The sequence below is a fragment of the Dermacentor andersoni genome, chromosome 7 (assembly GCF_023375885.2).
Source record: "Dermacentor andersoni chromosome 7, qqDerAnde1_hic_scaffold, whole genome shotgun sequence".
NCBI lineage: Eukaryota > Metazoa > Arthropoda > Arachnida > Ixodida > Ixodidae > Dermacentor > Dermacentor andersoni.
The window spans coordinates 81154569-81172264 of NC_092820.1; positions in this window are offsets into that span (position 1 = coordinate 81154569).

Below are 17696 nucleotides of genomic sequence, written 5' to 3' on the forward strand. Positions count from 1 at the left end.
TACTAAATGCGTAAGCATTTCTATGCCTACCCAGCGAGGAAACCCGTCTGTCCGTCACGTAAGACAGTCGCTTTCGAGATATAGGGCCCGCCGCAGCGAGTGAATTCACCTTCGCGCTGCCTCTCGCTTCAACGCGAGCTGAGCGGCCAGAACACAGCGCACACGAAGCTATCAGCCCTCGGCGCACTCTGTCCCCGTCGCAGATCGCGTTGAAGGTAGAGCCCGCGCGGCCGCATCATACGTAGTCGCCGCCAGAGTACGGTTGATCACGACTGATGATGGTTCACATCTAGAGGAGGCAGCGTCATCGATCACGTCTACGTATGCTATGTCTACCAAACGTGACATCGTTAAACTACGTCACGTACTACAGCACGCATCGGCTAGTGCTCGTCTTCCACGAAGCAGCGGTGTCATCCAAGCGCACCATCTTTTTAACATGAGTGAACGTTATTGCAGCTACTCGCCTAGCTCTCCTTCGTCGGCTCATCCTGGTCTCAGTTAACATTTAATATGTCGGTGCTGCAACCGCGCTTTTCTGTTTCACGATTCGTTCGTGTTTTTAGCAATTATATCAAACACAGCAGCATATATACGACGACGAATCAGCAGGTGATTATTAGCAAATGCTTGCGTATCATTTAAATAACTCCCACAGGAGATTCTGCGCGTAACGTTCTTTTTTTTTTTCCACGCGACACACGTGCTTTATCACCCGTGTGTCTGTTTCCTTCCCCGCTATCTAACTCGAGTTTTGGGGGTATCTCTCCGGGGAGTCGGGGCCCCCGGAGAAAACTAGCTGCTCTTACACCCGTCCGCAATTCGAACCTGTGGACCAGCACCTGACGACCTTGTGAAGGGCCCAAAAAGCTCTGTCCCCATGTCTGCAGCAGTTGCTCGTTATCTGCTGTGGCGGTGTCCAGGGATTAAGGCCACACGAAAGCACCTATATAGAGGTATCGACACAGACCAGTCTGCAGACTTTACGAGCAGTTAAACATAGATAAGGTCCGCAAGGCACCTCAGCAGTTTCTTCACAACAAAGATCTGCACCTGTTAAGTGTAGCGTGCGGTGCGGCAGAGCGGTATACACGCTTAACGATCTGTTATCAGTTAGTTATACTACCGCAGCACCAGGAATATAAGTGGGGTTTTTCAAAGCCTGAGAAACAAAGGAACGTGCGCGCGTTCCACGTGAAAACGAATCCCGGCAGAACCCGCCTCACGGTGAATGTCGACGTAATAGTGCGGTTGGCATCGCCGCAACGCAGTGACACATGCACCGTATTGCCAACGCCGAAACGTGTGTGCAGCCGATCTCCTCTCTCACCTTTGGATGGATGGATGCTATGAGCGGCCCCTTTGGAACGGGGCGGTGGGTTGCGCCACCAAGCTGTTGCTATATTCTCTGATGCCATACCCATGTTAAAAAAAAAATAAGACGGCAGCCTCGCCGCCATCTATCGGCGAGGCGGTAAGGATTGCACGTAGTGCAGGTTCAATCTCGCCGAGCATAGTAGAAATTTAAAGGATTATCTGCTGTAGTTTGTAGAGCTGCACTGACCTATAGAGGCACAGAGGCACATACCTAGTTCCGCAAGTTCGCGTCGAAGACGTTCATTGAAGAGCGGCGCAGACACCGGGTGGCACGTACCCAATGCTTCAAGTCGGCGTCAAACAGGTTCTTTGAAGAGGGGTACGTACCTTGTGCCACAAGTCCAGTGCCGCATCAGCAGTAACCCATGTCGGCGTCAAAGAGGTTCGTTGAAGAGCGGCACATAGGAGCACAGTGCCCCACACTCAGTGACCCAATTTGGTCCGATGGTTCGTTTAGAGCCTTGTTCCCTCAGCACAGCAGCCCGATGCGATACATGTTTGACCATGGACTACACATGATGACCCAGCTTGGCGGGAACACGGTTAGAGACATAGATAGATAGGCAGTTAGCCCCCAGAAAAGTGCATGAAGTACCCAAAGAATGCTAATCGCATTAATAAACGAAACCGCTGCACGCACGCGTGCACAACCCTGGACGCATGCGCAGTATGTGCCTTCTATTGCATCCGGTTTGTTCGAAAGCTCTGCGGAGAAGGAGTCGATCGACCGATGAGCCAGACGATACGGTCACAACTCAGCGACACTTAACCTCCTTTGGCTTTTGCGACGAAGGCTTTAGGTATACATTGTCTGTCGTATCAGCCTGTCGCAGAGAAATGCGCATACGCCGCCGTGTGTGTGCGTGCGTTCATGCGAATCATTCTTTGTTTCATTCTTGCCGCTTGGCGGCACGTCTCACCTCACCTCAATAAAAAAAAAGAGAATAACCTGTGACCGACGGTGGAATCAAACCTCTGCCATCGAGCAGAGCAGCCTGGTGATCGCATGCATAGTTCTCTCGTTCCAAAGTCAGCCTGCATGGTCTTTGAAACGTTCGGCGCCTACACATCGCGCCACTTCCTCGTCTTTGCTCCTCGTGACAGCTCGCGGCTATGAGGCGTCGTGTTAGACTACCCTATCATCGGGACCGGCCTTCCAATACTTTCCCATAGTAGCACGCTACGTAGAAATTGTACAATATACAGACTTCACGATGGCCAGGTTTATCATGCTTTAACGTTTCTTCGCCGTAGTACAAATGCTTTCGGAGTTACACCACATGACAAAGCCATATATGTATGTGCGATGGTGTAACATGTAGTCGCTGATGACGTGACAATCCGCGTTTCCTTCGCTTGCGCTCGTCCACTACCTATGTAGAGACCGACAAATGTCACGTCGTAAGCTCGCGTCAAAAGGCGGGCGTAGAAACCACGCCGTTGCCGCCACACGATCATTGTTTAACGTGGGCGTCGTCGTGCTCCTGTCGTCACAGGCATGCACATACGATCGTGATTCACACAACACAACTACAATTTATACATAGTGCCGGTTTACCTAGTGTCTCCTTGCGGAAACTAAATAGAGAGAGAGGGGGGAAAGGCAGGGAGGTTAACCAGATGGGAAGATCTGGTTTGCTACCCTACGCTGGGGAGAGAGGGGAGGGGCAGGTAAAGTGAAACAATGCTAGATAGCATAGCGAAATGCTTCGCATAGCATCGATTCCGACAGCGGATATGCACATTTCTTATTCTTTCTTTTTTTGCGAATAGGCAAGTATTGACGTCAATGGCTATCTTGAACGATGCGGGCCGAAAAATTCGATCTTGCTGCGAACTTTGACCGAAAACGTCGTGGCGGTGAGCTCGGCAATCTTCTTTTACACTTGTCAGAATGAAAGCTCGACCACCGTATATATGTACAAGCATGACTGCATGCTTTCTTTCTTTCTTTCTTTCGCTCGGTCCCTCAGGATGGAACAAAAGCAACACTGCAGAAAAGGCGAGTAAACAAAGGCCCGCCTCTAAGCGTTCTTCCTTCATCCCGCTTGTTTACACAGCACAGCCGTTCCTCGCCGCATCGCCTCGGCGTGCCAAGCGAGGAGGCGCGAGGTAGACTTCCCGCCGCTCGCTTATAAGCGCCTCTTTGAATCGGAGCAACGAGGCCGAGCCGAGCGTTCGGCAATGCATATATAGAATACGAGGTCTGCGGCGGGGGTCCAGCGGCTGCGCCCACCGTGCGCTGATTGACAGTTCGGTTACCGCGGAAAGAGCTGCTCAAGGTGAGGGAGCGGGGAGGCGTCGCGTTTACTCATCGCCACCGCCGTGCCACCGCAGTCGAGAGATGCCCCCATGCGGCGCTGCCGTCACCGAGTGCGCGCAGCTAGTGGCGCGATGGCGTGCGCAAACACGGGCGGTTTGAAAAAACCCCGCAAGGGGGGTGGGATGGAAGCGACAGCGTAGGTAAGTGGCGCGGGAGGGTTCGAGAGGTGCCGGTTGATACGAACCGATGAGTTTTCGTTATTGCGAAAGATTGTTCGACAGCGCGGCTATGTGAGAAAGAAGGAAAAGAGGAAGTCGGTGGCGCTGGTTCGAGATAAGATGACTCTAAGACATGATCATCGTCATCATCTGTAGTAGAGCGCAAGTATAGGATCTGTAAGATTCGCCGAAAGCTTTTCGAGAAGCCATCGGAGCTAACGTTGAGCCCGAACTCCGTGACGGGGATGTTGTGCGCGACGACGACGACCGCGAAGGCTTCGAGCCACGAAACGGGCCGTCGCGCCGACAAATCGTCCGTTCTTGTCGCTCGCTCGCTCGTTTCTGGAAATCTAGAATTTGTCGCTCGTCGTCCGGAAGTGCTGTGAACGACTAGCCAATAGCGCGAAGCCGGAACTGGATGTTCATCGCTCAAGTGTACCACCGATTGCCGCACGGAACGAGCAGACGACAAAATTTTGATACGTGCAAGGATGAGAACTTACTGCAAGACCTTCGAAATACTTCTTTGCTGCGCTGTACAGCAAAGCGCATCAACTTAAATTAACAAAGCATGCTTCTGGGGTTTATATACTTTTTCGCTTACTGAAATCGTTTAAATGGAGACTTAAGAGCAACACTAAGGCAATTTAGTCTGGTGAAGCATTCCTTCCACGTTATTTCTACTCATTCTGCAGGAAGAGGGTGATCACCAGTGGATAAAATGAAGGCAAAACTTTCCTTCTTTTTTTTTCAAATTCAGCTCCAAAATTGCCGCACCGGCACGTCAGTGTGACGTGACGGCTTTCATAGTATTTTAATCTTTCCGTCCCCTTTTCCCTTTCCCCAGTGTAGGGTAGCCAACCGGGCTCAGTCCTGGTTAACCTCCCTACCTTTCCTTTATCATTTGCTCTCTCTCTTTCTCCTAACTAGGCCGTTCCTGCGCAGACGAAGGCCTTATAACTTCTACGGTTGACTCTTCATATAGTAGTACCCCCATGGAGATGGCTGTATAAAAACCAAATTCATCGATAAACAATTAACTCGACTTGAACAGTCTATCAAAATACATGGCGCCACCTTATATAGCTTGTTGCAGGAATTTCCATGTTGCGTCGCCAACATGCAAATTTGCTTGTTTATTGGCTTACCAGTAAACCATTTACGTGTTTACTGGCTTACTGTTTACTGGCTTACCAAGCGCCCGCCATCGGTAAGACTAATTATTTCGCTATTCCTAAAGTGCAGTTCACCGACCAGTCCTAACTGAGTCATGTACAGTGTCCCTTTAGCGATTTTTGACGGTGCACATCATATCATTCGAGTCACATATAGTTTGAAAATACTTAAACCTCTTCGATGCAAATATAGATTAAGAGTGTACGTACGTAGTATACGAAGGCAGCATAAAGAGTCAATCAGTGACCCTGTGCAGTATTACGACGAAATTAAACGCGATCAACGGAGCGCTTTCGGTATGTACATTTAGGGAGCTCCCTAAATGTGCATACCGAAATAACGAAATCAGAGAAGTAGCAATGTATGATATCGTAAAAGGGAAGCACTTACTTTTCCAAGAGCCATCGAAATGCCCCGGAACGCGTTAGAAAGCGAGGTATACCACGCAAGGAAGAAGAAGCACGTGTTTGCCGCGGTAACGTTAAGGAAACGATGGAATATGCTTTGAATGTAAAGATATCTACCCAGGTGTCGGTTTAGGCTCCGCTGGCTTCCTTGAAGTCCTTGGGTTCAGGGATAGCAGGGGGAAAGTAAACATGCCCGCAACAGAGATTAGTAAAAAGGTGGTTGGAAGTTTGCTGGTCGAAAAGTAGGCAGACCAGAAACATACGGAGGATTACAAAAGCAATGTTCCCAATAATAGCTCAGAACGTTTGATGCAGGGCATTTACTGTCGGCAAGAAAGAAGAAACGAAAAAAGAAATGAACAGCAGCAGCAACAACAAAAGACAAGTAGATAAGACATTCGACAAAATAACAAAAATAGAGCATGGTGGCGCAAGCCACCACCCCGTTTCAAACGGGATGCTAATAGCATCCATCTACATATCCTTCCAGAGAGTGAGCCACGCGCTCCGCTGTGCTTTTTAGCTCTCGCACGTGCAATACTCACTTCCTCGTTTTCTCCTCTTTCAGCATGATTAAGCAATGTTGAAACCGCGCTACACGCGCTGTTAACTTACTTTATATTTGACTATTCTTACGCGGGGTAACCACACGTCTATGCCACCGAGTATTCATCGGGCGAGCACGCCCTACTGCACCTCTGCAGGCATAAACGATATCAGGAGAAGCCTGCAGGTGATTCACGCCGGCGTAAAGATTGGGGGAAAAAAATAAATAAGTGGTAACGTTCGAGATGGCGTGCTTGAGATAGAGGGTGCGCGAAGGACCGATTTGCTCGAGCAAACAGAGCCACAGCGGACCGCACAGAGCGCGGCAGTCAGTCAGTCGGTTCCTTGCCAGCTGTCAAATCTTGGAGCGACCGAGGGCGTTTCGGTTTACTTCTCCGGTTCTGCAGACACCTCACACATGACGGTCACTGTGCCATCTCATTTTGTTTCTTTTGGTGCGCGCTACAACTGATACGCCACCGCCGGGATCCATGGTTATGACCATGCAGGAAGGAAAAAGACTAGGCGGAATCATGACGTCAGGCAGCTATACCTCAGGCAATATCTTCTGATACCATCTCTGCCTCATTCGGGGAGCACCAAGCAATCTATAGGTGGTGTTGGGTGTAGATGCACGTTGGCTCTCAGGAAATATTCTACGGGGTTGCCGGACCTTTCGAGGCATTGTTTGGTTCGTGGTAGAATTTAGCGACACCCTCGACGCGATCAGCCCTCTCCACTCCTTCTTCGCTCTGCTCTCCCACACTCATAGCGCGCGCTTGGCTCCTAGAAATACCCGTTGCATACCACGTAGTAAGGGCATATTTCTCATAAGCCTTCCCTTCGTATTTTTTTAATTACTAGGCTTTAACATTGTCGCATGAAGCTCCCATCGTATTCTTTATTTCATCCATGTGTATTATTTTTTTTAGTTCTACAACATGCCTTCTTCGAAGCCGTAACAAAACACAATGGCCTTCAAAATATTTAGCCAGGTGCACGGTTTGAAAAACGATACAACCCACAGAGAACTTCGAACACCATAACTACGAAAAGGATGCTTTGTTCCAACCTCCAAAGCAGGTTGGGATTGGAAGGGACTCAGATAACCTATAGTACCTTAATTAAGTGTAAATTATCAGTGGGTTTAGGACTATATATGCTTAAGAATAAAAAGGAAAAAAAAATCGAACAATAAAAGAAGAAAAAAAAGAACAGAAAGGCACATACCACTTGTTTTTGCTCAGTAAAACCTAAACGAGCTTAAGCAGTTACCTGTAGAAAAAAATAGTACATTTTGTAGGAAGTAGTGAATAAAAGAAAATCTTCAAGAAGTACAATCGCGCAATTTTTCTTTTTTCTTTTTCTCGAAGACAATCCCAGCCATGGCGGTCGCATTTCGATGGGGGCAAAACAAAAAAAAAAAGAAAAAAGAAAACCCCACTCCTGTATGTAGGTAGATTCATGTGCACGAAACAGCCTCGGGTGCACAAAATTAACTGGGAATCTTTCACTATAAGGCGTACGTCACAATCAAATCGTTGTTTTGGCACGCGAAACGCACGCACCCGCAACATCGCTAACAAAGCGAGACTCCATAAGACGTGACAGCCTCCCGTTCCAGCTGTACACTGCCCCGTCTATGCTCATACAAACAGTCTTCTTGACGTTTCGGCCAGAGCCGCGGCTATGCGTGCACGTTAGACCAGCTCCTCTGGCGCAGGTGCGCGTACGAGCAGTGCTACAGGCACGCCTATATATATATATATATATATGCACGGCACGAGCCGTACATAGCGCGCTCACCAGGTTCTTTCATGGCGCACAGTCCCGCAGCGTCGACCACATGCGGTGCAGTGTCCGGCGGGCCAGCACGGCTAGTGCCTTCTGCGGTGCCTCTGCGCACGCCACGGACTCGGAGTCTCCTATTCTGTGCTCTGCACACATTCTGACTGTTGCACTGAGCATGTAGTGACGCGCGCGCCACTAGACTCCCCTCCCCCCCCCCCCCCCCCCTGCCGTCCCTTTTCTTTACTTTATGTAACTTTCTATTTTCGCTTTGTCTTTTTTTTTTTCAACAGTGCGTTGGGCGTCAAGTCGCAGCGTGTGCCGCCCAGTGTGATGGACACAAGACGGACATTGGTCGCGCACCAGCGCGGACGCCCGATGAGCGAACAATACGGGGGTTCCGCACGAGAATTGAACAGCGCTCAGGTGTGCACACACACACACACACACGTAATCGTACAGGTCGTGCATTGGTTGACTGCACCGGTTGTATGAAGGGCCGCGTAAGGGCAAGCGCCAAGTTTTCCTAAACTGGCGTTGTGACCTTTCCGGAGGCGTCGAACTCAGTTCTTTAAAGCTCAACAAATGCCGTCGGTTAGCGGAGACAACCGCCATCTCGAGGGTCAAACGCCAACCGCAACGATATTTCATTTTTTGGATAAATTGGTAATAAGTTTATACATGCTATATAGAAGCAATCTTGGCAGAGCTGCAGAAGTGTTAGTCACCTTTTTTTATTATTAGCAGCCTTTCAAGAGCAGCTAAATCGATGACGTGTGCACCTGGTGGTTAGCGGATATGACTCAAGTCCCAGCCACATCACCTCGCAGCTATCCCGGCCCGCGGGTGCCGCCTATAATCTCGGAGGTCATGCCCAGGAGCTCCGCGCATATTAGTCCATGCGTCACTTGCGGCGAGTGGCAATAGCGATGTTCTTATTTATTTTTTCCTTTTCGTTTTCGATATAGAAAACGCCTTTTCTTGCGAGATTTTCGGGATGCATCTCGTTCTATTTTGAATGTAAAGTCTTGCATATTGGCTGCTATAGATACCTGAAACTACGCTTCTTACGCTGCCCGACCTTTTGTTCCGCTTGTACTTTAATATCGCGCACTTTCTCGATGACACAGACTCACACATATTGCAGATTAAACGCTTATATATACCTGATAAGAGCGGCCCGACCCGAGCCGAAACGTTGGAAAAAATAAAATGTTTTTGCTTTCGTGTGTTCTATCATTCACTCGCCTAGAGTTACTGGATGCAAAGACATATCACACACACAACACACACAACACACAACACACAACACACAACACACAACACGCACACACACGCACACACACGCACACGCACACACACACGCACACGCACACGCACACGCACACGCACGCACACACACGCACGCGCACGCACGCACGCATACACACGCATACACACGCATACACACACACGCACACACTCGCACACACTCGCACACACTCGCGCGCGCGCGCATATGTATGTCTAATAAAGATCTACAAGACGTGACACGTTGACCTTTCAGTCATGTATTTGAAACTGAAAAAAAATATTTAGTGGTCATAAATAAGCAGGCCGCCCAGTAATTTAAAGGACCTTGTAATGGTCACAATAGTCTTTCAGAGCCCGAAAGTGATTAGCACGAGGAAAATTCGCTTGCCGCAATTAGGATTGTAAAGGAGATGCAGCGCCAATATAGCTGAGGACAGTGGTTCACCATCACCTGGTGAACCTGCTTGTGGCTGAAAAAAAAAATAAAGAAATGTTGAAGTAGACTTTGGACTTCAGTGCAAATGCAAGCCAAGAGCTTGTAACTGGTTGCGAGCCTCTTGAAGTGGGATGCACTTCTATGTGCCTGATACAAGTAGTGACAGGGTGACCCGGGTGGCGAAACGGTGACTTCCCGACAAATACGAAGGGGTTGGGGTGAATATAGACGACATTCCCATGTGATGAGCCGCAGCTTAACGTGATCATCGAAAATGATAAGTGCACAATCATTCCATATTGTACTGGTGATAATTATACGGTGCACGCAGGCATTTGACGAAGTCGCTTCACAAGAACTTATAAGGACAGCGTATAGCGAACTACCCGATAGAACGAAAAGTTATGCTTGATCCCACGCATGGACAGTGTGAACCAATGTGTAGCGAAGCTTTCTGTCCTGTTAGCGTTGACTGGCAATGTTTGGCAGTGATGTTGGCGACGTATACGACAGTCGTGAAAGGACGTTACGTGTTACCTTGCCTAACACTTGTGCTTGTCTGCTTAACAACACTTGTGTGTCGCATCATGGCTGAAATGTTTGTTTGCTGGACGGCCGCTTGCGTATTGTTGTCTGTACAGGGCGGTGTTTTAATGCGGCCTTGTGTCTGCACGTCCTGCGCCGGTTGTCCGGATGGACTAACTTGCATGGTGTTCTTTTTTTCAGAAAGAACAAAAACGCGCCATACCTTACCTTGAATTTATTCGTTTCAGTTTTGTCAGCAACGTTACCTATGTCAGTGATATACTATATAGTGGCGATAAGACACCAAACGAGCCGTGGTTTCTGACGGTGCCTTTCCCCTCTCTCGCGATCCTCCCATGTATATACAAACTGCCACGATTGAAGAGTGGCAACGGTTTCATTCAAAATATTCACCCGTCTTTATGATAGAGAAGTGGTTCTTGTGGGGAAGGAGAAAAGGCTTTATGATAGCGTTACCTTTACCCCCCCCCCCCTTCCCGGTCTTCTCTCTATATTTCCTCTCTACCATTCTAACTTTTCCCTGTGCTGTTGCGCGTGAATACAAAGCTAAGCGCTGATACAGCTTCTGAAATCCTTTTGCTGGGACAGAAGAATCGACATTTGGGCAAGTCGGCAAGAAGGGGGGGGGGGGGGGGTGCAAAGGGGCTCACGCGTGATTTCTGCCGTCCAGAGCGCATTGTGCCGACGATCAGGGAGCTCCACAGGGCGTGGCCTCCGCGATCAGTTCCGGAGCTGATGGCGGAGGCCACGCTGCGGGCCTTGTGGCAAAGGCCAGGGAGCTCCAGAGGGCATAGTAGCGGCCGTTTCGACGCCCAGGGAGCTCTCCTGGGACATGTCTCGAAGAGCTTTCTCCCGCGAGATTTACAAACTTGCAGGCACAGAATGAAATCGGCCGACACAAGACAGGGATAACAAGGAGAGTGTTGGGAAAGGCCTTCGGCCTGCAGTTCAGATACAAAACAGGCTAACGATGAAGTCGTCAGCCGCTAATGACGCGGCAGTTCCCAGCCATGCATGAAGTACGCGCCGGCAGCTACGCTGTGGTTTGGTACAAAAGAGAGGGCAATGGGTAATGCCTGCGTGAGTGTCAGCGTAAAAATGTAACAAAAAATGCCTGGGTTATATTAAAGCGTCAGGAGCACATAAAGATGGTCAGGTATCGCGTGCGACAGATTCATGGTATCCTTGAAACAAGTACTGTCTCACCCATACAGCAGAAGGCGCCATATCTCGGAACACCGAGATTACAAAAAAAAAAAAAAAAGATGTCAAGTGCCCTCGGCTTTCTCAGGCCCTGCCTGCATCAGGTAAATACGCGTCCTTGACTCATCTTGTCTTCGAGTATCTGCATCCGCTAATAAGCTCCTGCTCCCTTTTATAGGCGCTCGTCAAGGCTAACGCTGCACGTATACACGCCTGTTCAGTATATAACGCTTAGCACACTTGACCTACATACGCACATGCCCTTCAGCTCCCGTGTACTCAAGAGGCAATGAACGTCGGCGGCTTTCGACCGTGCAACCACTGACACTATATATATATATATATTTTTACAGATACTGCAATACCCAAAGGTGATTCGAAAACATAAAACTAAGTACAACTGTTCCAGCTTGAGGCACTCAAGGTCGACAACCCAAACGCGTATCTTGCGTGAACGACCTCATCATCTTCGACTCGAGTTCACGGTTCTGTGAAAGCCGCGCTCCTGTCTTCTCCCCTATACAAGACGCCGTTCAACCACGAGGCAAACCATCATATTCCCCAGGAGAGCCGTTATTCATGCGCGCAATGCAAGGACGAAGAATTGAATGAGACCCCGAATAGTTCCGCCAATGCTCACGCGAATCACACTCGCATATGTCCCTCTACCCAAACTAACGACACCCTCCTTTTGTACACGTATGTATGCACGTCATTCAACAGCCGCTTTCTTTATATATACAGCGTCATGTCACGTACTTCTGTCTCTGTCGTTAATTCAAAAGCCGGACAAACATCGATATATCGGTATGCGCGAACAAAATAATCAAGTGACTCAAAGGGGCCATATACCAATAAAAACATAACAAACCACATAGGCTTGGACGGAAACGTAAACTTCCGCCCTCGCGTTTTCCAGAGGAACGTGGAAGCCTACACGAGAAGAAAAACAAAAAAGAAAAGAAGGAAAGGAAGAAAAAGAGAATAAAGAGAAGCGTGCCCTCTTCTGCAGGAAACGCACAAAACGACCCGCGAAACGAGCCGAACCGTAAGTAACGAGCTGAACCAATCTGTGCGCACCGGTATATTCCTTGGCGACCACGCGGTACTCTCAGCTCTTTTTAAAGAGCAATAATAATTCGACTCGGGAGTGCTTAGTTCGTCTTCCCTGCGGAACAGACGGCCAAACGAAGGTGGGATGTAAGCTAGCAGAAGTATAGAAGAAGACAGACGAGGGGAAAGTGGGAAGGGAGGGAGACTACATACAATCGGCTGAGTAAACGGCTTCAGAGGCACTGCATCGCCATTCAGCGTACGTGTTCTTTATTTCTTACGCGCTTATTTCTATTTCCCGCTGACATCTTAAGCAACGCGGAGGGCCGAAGACACACACGGGTTCTCCCCTCCGCCACCAGGGGGGTCGCACGGCGCGATGAGCGCGCACAAAAGACACTCGTCGTATTCGTCCTTGTCGTCTGCCGCCCAAGCACTAAGAAAAAGAGAAAAAGAAAAGGCGGCAGTTGGCGAAAAGGGGGACGCGAGGAATATATTAAAAGGGGACAATAGAGAGGACAGGGGAAAAAAGAGGAGTAAAGGCAAGAATAGGGAGCTCCTGGTAGAGAGGGAGAGAGTAGTTGCCGTATATGGATGGCAAGACGTCAACTTCCGGTATCATGCGTGCGCTTGCTCATTCGAGAACGCGACGACGACGCACGGCGTTCGAGATGCAGTGACAACCATTTTGGAACGAGCTCCGAGATATGGAAATGGTGTTTGTGTTGACGCGACGCGCCGCCTCTCTTTACTTCGTGGTGCGCCATGCGTGCAATTTGAGGGTTTCCACCGCCACTACGCGTACGTACGAACTCCGGGGGCTTCTTTCCCGCTCTATTGAGAACAGTGAAGCGATGCGACGCGAATCTGAAAAGCTTCGGGTCCACGCATGTACGCCTGACTGCGGAGACAAAATATGCAGGCTCTGAGCATAGAAGAGTCGCAGTGATTAGGCGTGGGCTCAAATCAATGCGTGCACGAATGATCATGCTAGTCGCTTGTCCACAAAGCATGGAGCCAAGGTCAGAGCGGTGGGCACTCTGCAAGGTATGGGAAGGTGATGTTGCCGGAAGTTGTTAAACTTGATGGGGCGAAGTTCGGAGGTCGTTGGTCCCGGAAATTATACGCCGTGAAGGACACTTCCGCCCTTACCGTGTTCATAATGTTCTTTTTTTCTTTTTTTCAGTTCCTGTTTCACAAGAAACCACCGTAAATTGATTTTGCGTCAGACAAATATCTACATGTGTTTTTAGTTTGAGCCCTAAAAAGCATTTCGTGTACTTTAGCATGGTTCAACACTATTTGCCGTGGACATTGGGGTTTGGCGATTCCGTGGACACTGAACAATGGGACACGTTGTACGAATAGATTGTGGTGGCAAACATAACATTGCACTGAAAAAAAAAAGAAATATTCTGCGAGTGAAATATCGTTCTCAAAATGGGGGAGTTCAACACTCTGAGCATATCCAATAATCATCCGTTGTTGTTGCCAATCCATTGTCTACTTCGGTAGGGCTCTATAGTGCTGCCGAGGAGCTCGAGTACTTCACAGGCAAGTAGTAAATATTCCTTATCACGCAGTGTACACCGTGACCAGAGTTAATTACGGTACCAATCTGCTTTACTGATTTATCTAGTTTTATTGGTCACTTTTGTTCAGGAGAAGAACGCAAGTACAGCAATTTTGGCAGCACGTAGATTACAAGGTTTCCCACACCGGTTGTCTCAGCAAACGCTAGCCAAACTGTTCTACGAAAATAAAGATTTAAAGCAGAATGCGGTGCACGATACAATTGTAAGACCTATATATATGTATACGGTGCTCGGCCTTCATAGATCTGAAGAACGAGCACCGTAAGCCTTAAAATCGTAACCTGCACCATGTCTTTTTAATTTTTTTTCGTTGAACAGGTTGGCTAAGGTTAGATGGGACACCCTACATATATGATGAAGGGTTCTCTGTTTACTGCACATTTACGCATTTACACATTTAATAACTGAGTGACTCTAAGCTCCTGGCCCTGACAGACGTCTACACCGCAGACATTAAACGCCCTCCTCCATGTTTTAAAGAAGGCAAGCTTGCGCACCAACGACATTTCCGAAACGCACGTTTCAAGGCACTGTTGTATGCTACACATTCAAAGCCAAGAAGGAGAAGAGCTTGTATGAGTGTGTGTGCCACGCTGCAGCATGTGCTCGAGGATTGGGTGCAGAATGAAACTGTCGATCGGATGGTTGACGCGTTTGTTGTTCGCTTACCGAAGGACTGACTTGCCTCCATTTCAAGGCCTTTTCAGATGTGACCGGCGACCCTGCAGTTGGATGCTTAACGCAGAAAGTTGGGCTAGTTGGTGTTGATGCAGTTGCTGTGACATCGTTAATAGAGCGAACAAGGGTAACAAAGAAAAAGGTGAGACAGGAGAGAAGAAGGACTTGAGACAGTTGAAGAGCGCTCTGTCGTGTCCCACCTTTCCTTCCGTTAGTCTTGTTCGGGCAACTAACTAAGTCACAGTAACTCCATGCTCAGAATCCGAGGAAGACGGTGAACATGTATACGTCTTGTGCAGTGTACATGCTTCGAACCGACGAGATAGCCGTGCTCAGGACAGAAGACAAATGAGATTTATGTGCATGTACATTTTCTTTCATGCAAATTGACACGACGTAAACATACGAAGAGTGTATACGAGTTTTGTACAGACGAAAGGCGCGCATGCCTTTCCGCACAAAACTTGCATGCACTATTCGTCGGTTTACGTCGCATAAATATCAATCTGCATGAAAGAAAACTGGCATTTCGCATGGCCTAAACGTGTTAACGTAATTCGAAGCGGAGCTTTCTTCGTCTCTTCCCATGAGTTTGGCGTTTGTCGTCGATTTCTCGCGGGATATATTTGTGGATGTACGGACAACCTGAGCCACTGCAGGTATATGTGACCCCGGATAAACAACTTGCTGCTGGCGCTGTCTGGCCCGCAGCAGACAGCTTGGGCTATACTATGTGCACCCGCACAGACAACATCGGCGTTAGATTTGCTGAATTGGTCATACGATGCCCATTCTCGACCAGCCCCCCAATATAGCTGTGCCACCTTGATGCAGCATGTACGAAGCCTTAAATAAATGTATTTATGGATATGCTTTGTATTTGTACGCGCATGCGGCTTCTCGCCAACCTTGCACCCTCGCCAAGCATCATACAACGTCTTTTGTCCTCGTGGCGCTCACGATATATGCGGGCGACGAACCTATGTTCACGTCACCCGCCATGTAATGTTGTTGCCTCGCTGATTCAAACAAGCTTCGCATCCTTTAAGTTTCAACGTTGCGTCGGAACTGCGCGTTGGAACACGGCGGGGCGGCTAAGTGGTTATGACATTCGTACCTTTGCTGGGCACAGGTTGGCAGGCGTAATTCAAGCTGGCAATTAATGACCGCGTTTCCAATGGGGGGATGCGAGAATGCTGGTGTACGTCGGGGGCAACGCTGAAAAAAAAAAAAAATTCAGGTGGTCAAAATTGAGAAACGCCGACGCACGGACTCTCCGAACTCTCGCATAGCCCGCACCCATATATAGCTCTGACCTTTAATCAGCCTACAGCTACTTGATATGAGCGTCACTTTCTCCCTCCGCATACTCGTCTATTCTGGAGCACGTATATTCGATATCACACATAGCCTCCATTCGAGTAACGGGTTCAACAGATATACCCGACGACAGCTTAGGTGCGTCGGAAACAACATAGAACACAGTTTGTGTACGAACCGCCTACTTATGCAGTCAAGGCGACTTATCATTTTAATCCAACTGAGTAACTTTCGTAAGCACCACTGCATTCAAAGAATATTGTACCACTTGGCATGCCCTTCGGAGCCCCACAAATCGTTTCTATAATACCTAAATGGCAAGGTTTAGAAAACTTTCGTCAAGGGAAGTCAAAATAAACGAGAGCAATAATCACTTACAGTGGTGACGGTGACTTTCTTTTTCATGTAATGGCATAATAAAAAGAGAACGTTTTAAAATAAATGTCAGTAGATGTCACGTGTACTTTTTTTTGTTCTCGTATTTTTTTAGCGTTGTTTTGCATTCGCAATGCAAAAAAAAAAAAAAAAATCCTCGCAGGTTCGCACAATCTAGAGAGGAGTTAGATAATACAGTAAATGAAGTCCACCATATAGTCCTAGGCACACTGAATGGAACATAATAGAGACAAAATACGAGGACAGGTTGCACGATACACCATATTATATATATATATATATATATATACATACAGAGTCGCATCACGCATGCGTGTAATGAGTTCCTGAAACATACAAAAAGGCAGCACATGCTGTTCTATATGAACAGGCGTACATATGAATAAAAATACGCAGACGACATAACAATCTCACAGAGACACAATAGTGATAACGGTGCTTCGTCACACACGGGGCGTGCAAAGACGAGCAACAATCACATATTATACAGGACCACAAGCGCACCTTTAAGTACAGGTGAAATGCATACTAATGCAAATTGGGTTGCGTTTACAGAACTGTATACCCAATGCGGCACCTATATAGCACATGTTCAATGTCCATGCTTCTTCAAAGTAATGTGTTCAATTGCATTCAATGTATTCCGCTGTGCTGTTTTCGATGGGCGAGGGCCGAGAAATTTTAATAGTGGGATAATATCTTTGTATGCACCGGTATCTTCCCGTCTTATTCCTTACAACGTGTCTATTTTTTTTTTCTTTCTTTTATGCTTAAGGTTTCTTATTCTGGAGGCTTTGGCCCCGAACTCCTTTCACAATCGCCACGATGACTCAGCGGCTGCGTTCTCCAACTGAACACAAGGTAGAGGATTCGACTTCAAGCGTGACTGTGGAAACGCCCATTTATGTCAAGCTCTGTGCACATGCTGAAGAACACGGAGCACTCGAAATTAATTTTGTGCTTTCAACTATACGGCCTCTCTCACGGCGAGATTGTGGGTTTGTGATCGCAAGCTTTCTATAATTTGATGTTTAAGTTTACATATCTTGCCCTGTGCGCCGCATGTAGAGGTGATACACGCACGCGCAGGAAAGAAAAAATTCTGCATTTCATTAAAGAGATTTCTCTATCCCGCCAGTATGAGAAGCAGCGGCTCTGGCAACTTCTCTTTATTATCTTTTTCTGATGAAATATCTTGTCAATGGAAGACAGTAGAATACAAGTTCTTCTATTTTTACACACACGCCAAATCCGTGACACGAACTACTCCTTCGGGTTCTCAGGAGGCATGTCGTGAACATCGTTCTTAGTCAGAGCGAACACAACCTATAGCAGTTCCGACGAAGCGTGGTAACCCGCCCGGAAAGAACTAAACCCTACCGACGGTTCTGACTCGACGTA